Source organism: Heteronotia binoei, chromosome 4 (assembly GCF_032191835.1).
Source record: "Heteronotia binoei isolate CCM8104 ecotype False Entrance Well chromosome 4, APGP_CSIRO_Hbin_v1, whole genome shotgun sequence".
NCBI classification, from domain to species: domain Eukaryota; kingdom Metazoa; phylum Chordata; class Lepidosauria; order Squamata; family Gekkonidae; genus Heteronotia; species Heteronotia binoei.
Genome location: NC_083226.1, coordinates 174527359 through 174532721, shown reverse-complemented (window position 1 = coordinate 174532721; position 5363 = coordinate 174527359). Strand labels below are relative to the sequence as shown.

The 5363-nt window shown below is 47.4% G+C and overlaps 1 non-coding gene across 1 annotated transcript; it reads left to right on the top strand.

Moving 5' to 3' along the window:
• Positions 1 to 3928: 3928 nt before the first annotated feature.
• Positions 3929 to 3995, top strand: TRNAP-CGG (transfer RNA proline (anticodon CGG)). The gene has a single exon. It is a non-coding gene; the product is annotated as a tRNA-Pro (tRNA).
• Positions 3996 to 5363: the final 1368 nt, after the last annotated feature.

Below are 5363 nucleotides of genomic sequence, written 5' to 3'. Positions count from 1 at the left end.
TCTCCAGCAGCCCTGGCCCCACTCAACGCACAGCAGCCAAGAAGGTCAGAGCGCCTGCTCCGGCTGCAACGCCACTGAGAATGTTCTCCGCAGCTGAGAACGAAACGTCTGGAGGGAAAACTTTCTCCATGGCACTTGAGCCCGAAAGATTCTACAAACCCTAATGATGTTACCAGCCGTGAAAACCTGAAATCTTTGATAGGTGAAAGCGTCGAACCTTGGGAGGTTTGAAGGTGTTAATTTATTGATATTCTTTCAAGGGGTTGTGGTTGTATTTATAAGTCTGTCTAGTTTGTCTGAGCGTTAGATAATTCATTTTCCTCTTGCCTCCTTGTGTTCACTTCTACCCAGGGAATTGTATTAGCTGCTGGCTTTATTTTATACTAGGAACATGCAATGGGAAGGTAACTCATCAAAGCCCAACCTGAATACCATTTCCCTTGGAGGGAGTCACTCCCAAGGAAGAAATTGCCTCCGGTACTTAAGGGCTTAAATCTGCTGTGCATTGATCATACACAAGAGTGGGCGGGTTGTGTGTTGACCAACCTATTAGGCATGTACAGCTGAAGATTTCCTATTCAAGATTCCACCTAAACAACACCCATTCACAACCCATGGGATGGGAAAAGTAGAGAAAGAAGTCCTTTTCTCCCTTTCTCACAATACAAGAACTCGTGGGCATTCAATGAAATTGCTGAGCAGTCGGTTTAGAGCGGATAAAAGGAAGTCCTTCTTCACCCAACGGATGATTAACATGTGGAATTCACTGCCACAGGAGGTGGCGGCAGCTACAAGCATAGCCAGCTTTAAGAGGGGATTGGATAAAAATATGGAGCAGAGGTCCATCAGTGGCTATTAGCCACAGTGCGTGTGTGTGTGTGTGTATGTGTATATATAGGCCACTGTGTGACACAGAGTGTTGGACTGGATGGGCCATTGACCTGATCCAACATGGCTTCTCTTATGTTCTTATGTTAACCAAAGCAAATTTCCCAGATCAAAATGTTGGCTATTGTAACTCTGCATGCAAGAGGATTTGGGAGGGAAAGGGTTAAGAGAATTCTTTCCATCAGGTACACTGGGCAGTTGGCCCCGCCCTGTGCAAAACCTCTATCTATCTATCTATCTATCTATCTATCTATCTATCTATCTATCTATCTATCTATCTATCTGTCTGTCTGTCTGTCTGTCTGTCTGTCTGTCTGTCTGTCTGTCTGTCTGTCTGTCTATCTGTCTATCATCTGTATGCATATGTGTGTGTATGTGTGTATATATGTGTATCTGCATATATGCATATGTGTGTTCATGTGTATGCATATGTGTGTATATGTATGTGTGTATGTGTGTGTGTGTGTATATATGTGTGTGTGTATAAAAACTGGACTATTTTAACATTTTTAACATTCAGGAATGGCCTTACAAGCAGGGCTTGTTTTGTAGGGGAAAGACCAGCAGGAACTCATTTGCATATTAGGCCACATCCCCTGATGCCACCATTGTTTCACACAGAACTCTTTTGTAGAAAAAGCCTAGCATGACCTCATTTGCATATTAGGCCACACCCCCTCACACCAAGCCAATCAAAACTGTGTTCTTGTGTGTTCCTGCTAAAAAAAAAGCCCTGCTCACATCTGAGTATTTTTCCTAGCTCCTTAGTATCTGAATTCATCTTCCCTTGTGAGCAAGGGAGGGAAAGCGACATAGTAGAGCCGGATCCGGTCAGATCTTGAAAACTAAGCAAGTTCAGTACTTAGATGGGAGCCCACCAAGGAAGGCTTTGCAGAAGATCATTCCTGCTTCTCGCTTGCTTTGAAAGCCCCTTGATCACTATAAATCAGCTGTGACTGCATAATACTTTACACACACACCCCAGCCAGGGACTTTCAAGGCAAGTGAGAAGCAGAAGTGGTCGGCCATTTCCTTCCTCTGCAGAGTCTTCCTTGGTTGGCTCCCATCCAAGTACTGACCCTACCTAGCTTAGACTTATGGCAATCTTAGCAAAGGGCTTCCAAGGCTTATAACAACCCTACCAAAGGGCTTTCAAAGCAAGTGAGAAGCAGAAGTGATCTGCCGTTGCCTTCCTCTACATAGTCTTCCTTGGTGGTCTCCCATCCAAGTACTGACCCTGTTTAGCTTCTGAGATCTGATGTGATCAGCCTGCACCATGCTCTCTTCCTTTCCAAGCTAGGTAGTTGGAGTTTCTTGGGATTGGAACCGACCTCCAGGTGACAGAGATCCATTCACCTGGAGATAGGGTTGCCAAGTCCCCCGCGGCCTCCGGACGCTCTAGCAATTTGGGTGGGCATACTCCATGGTGCCATAGAGTTTCCCTCCCAAATTGCTAGAGCGTCTGGAAAAACCATAGAGTTCTCCCGATCGTTCCTAGAGCGCCCGGCGCATGATGTCGTCGGTGCGATGACATCACTTCCAAGTGATGTCATCGTGCCAGCAATGTTGGGGGAGGATCCTCCAGGGTGGGAGAACTCCCACTCAGCCCCGGGAACTTGGCAGTCCTACCTGGAGAAAGTGGCCCCTTCGGGATGCAAATTCTATGGCATTTTACCCCACTAAAGTCCCTCCCCTCCCCAAACTCTGCCCTTCTCAGGCTTTAACCCAGAGCTGAGGAGCCTATCCTAAACTACCATTTAGATCAGTCCTTTGTTTTGGAAAGTTTTGAAAGCTGAAGAAACAGCTGGCAGAAGCAGCGGGAAGCTAAATTCCCTTTGGTGTTCATTAAAGAAGGTAGAGCGCTCATACCTCTAGTCCAGCAAACTCTGATACAGGAAAGAAAGCCGATTAAAAGAGGTGAAAAAGCAGAGAGGGAAAAAGAGACGCCTAAGCCGTAGAAACAGGACTTTAACACTCCTGGATTTGGGAGAACAGATGGAGGGGCAAACGGAATCCAGAGGCCCAGAATTTCTGTTGCCTTTGCCAAGGTTGGGACCGAGGCCTCTGTGGCGGAAGAGAGGTGGATTTTAATCTTCAGCAGGAGGTCCATCGGCAGTGAGCCCAAGAGGGAGCACCACACGACCTGACTCCTACGCAAATGGCACATCGTCTCCCCACACGCCTGTCAGTTCGCGCGCAAGTTCGGGTGACCCAGAAGAAATGGATCAGGGTGGAATCAAAAGGTATTTTCTTTCACGGAGCGAGTCGGATGGAAAGAGAAGGGAGACAATGCCCTGCGGAATCAAGGAACTGACACTTTCCAAACTTCCTTCCCCAAAAAAAAATCAATGCGAGACCGCCCCCCCCCCCCCCGCCGGCTTCTCAGCTGGGTGAACCGAAGCAAACTTTTAAATATATATTTAAAATAATTGATTGACACTCCAAGGTAATACTTTTTTAAATTCCTCCAATTAAACAAAGCAAATTTAATTTTAAGTTTAATTAAAAGGAAATTTAATTAGAAAGGAGATTAAATTTTAATTAAATTCCTTCGAAATCCTTATCCACGCCTCCGTGGCTAATATTTTCTCTCGGAACTCAAATCCCTTCTTAATATTCTTAAATTCTATTCCAGTAAACTTCTCCTTTATATTTAAATCATATCTGCCTGGATGAATAGGCTCCCTACTGGGGGAAGAAGAAAGCAAAATCATTACCCCTTTTAAAATACTTGAAGAGACAGCAGCCGGTCTACTGTGTCAGGAGCGTTGTGGGGGAGGGGGAGAATTAAACTTGCATCCGAAAAAAAAAGCAGCGAAAAATCAGTTTCTCGAGGAACAAAGAAGAGCTATCCTGGGTTGAGATGGAAAGTCTATGTCAGGGATGGCCAAACTTGCTTAATGTTATGCCAATAAAGCCTTTTTTTGGAATGGGAAGGAAAATAGATGAGGACAGAGGGAGAGGTGGAAAAAAAGCAACTTTAAATGCATTCTCCAAGTCGCTGAGAGGCTTGGCTTGGAGAAGTGATAGGGGGAAGGACGGTGGCTCAGTGGCAGAGCATCTGCTTCGGAAGCAGAAGGTCCCAGGTTCAATCCCCGGCATCTCCAACTAAAAAAGGTCCAGACAAGCAGGCGTGAAAAACCTCAGCTGGAGACCCTGGAGAGCCATGAATGGGGCTGTGGCTCAGTGATAGAGCATCTGCTTGGTAAGCAGAAGGTCCCAGGTTCAATCCCCAGCATCTCCAACTAAAAAGGATTCAGGTAAATAGGTGTGAAAAACCTCAGCTTGAGACCCTAGAGAGCCACTACTGGTCAGCGGATAGACGGTGGCTCAGTGGTAGAGCATCTGCTTGATAAGCAGAAGGTCCCAGGTTCTCCAACTAAAAAGGGTCCAGGCAAGTAGGCATGAAGAACCTCAGCTTGAGACCCTGGAGAGCCATGAATGGGGCTGTGGCTCAGTGGTAGAGCATCTGCTTGGGAAGCAGAAGGTCCCAGGTTCAATCCCCGGCATCTCCAACTAAAAAGGGTCCAGGCAAATAGGTGTGAAAAACCTCAGTTTGAGACCCTGGAGAGCCACTGCTGGTCAGGGGATGGACGGTGGCTCAATGGTAGAGCATCTGCTTGGTAAGCAGAAGGTCCCAGGTTCTCCAACTAAAAAGGGTCCAGGCAAGTAGGCGTGAAGAACCTCATCTTGAGACCCTGGAGAGCCATGAATGGGGCTGTGGCTCAGTGGTAGAGCATCTGCTTGGTAAGCAGAAGGTCCCTGGTTCAATCCCCGGCATCTCCAACTAAAAAAGGTCCAGGCAAATAGGTGTGAAAAACCTCAGCTTGAGACCCTAGAGAGCTGCTGCCAGTCTGAGGAGACAATACTGACTTGATGGATCAAGGGTCTGATTCAGTATAAGGCATTTTCATATGTTCATATGTAAAGAGACAAATGCCTTCTCCAAGCTGGCCGACGGGGCAGTGGGGGCTTCAAGAGTGTTGTGTACTGCATTTTGGTCCCTGCATTTACAACACACCACTGCCTCGCATGCTCAGGTGAACCGTGGGAGACCGTGGGTCACCTGACTAAAAAGGTAAAGGTAGTCCCCTGTGCAAGCACCAGTTGTTTTCGACTCTGGGGTGACATTGTTTTCACAACATTTTCACGGCTGACTTTTGACGGGTTAGTTTTCCATTGCCTTCCCCAGTCATCTACGCTTTCCCCCCAGCAAGCTGGGCACTCCTTTGACCGACCTCGGAAGGATGGAAGGCTGAATCAACCTCGAGCCGGCTACCTGAACCAGCTTCCGCTGGGATCGAACTCAGGTCGTGAGCAGAGGGCCCCGACTGCAATACTGCAGCTTTACCGCTCTGCGCCAAGGGGCTCTTACGAGGAAGGAACTAGACTGGACCGCCTATTAAGAACTGTGGCGTGAACTTTAACCGGTCACGATTGGACTGGACTTGAGAGGGGGTCGTTCCGGGTACATG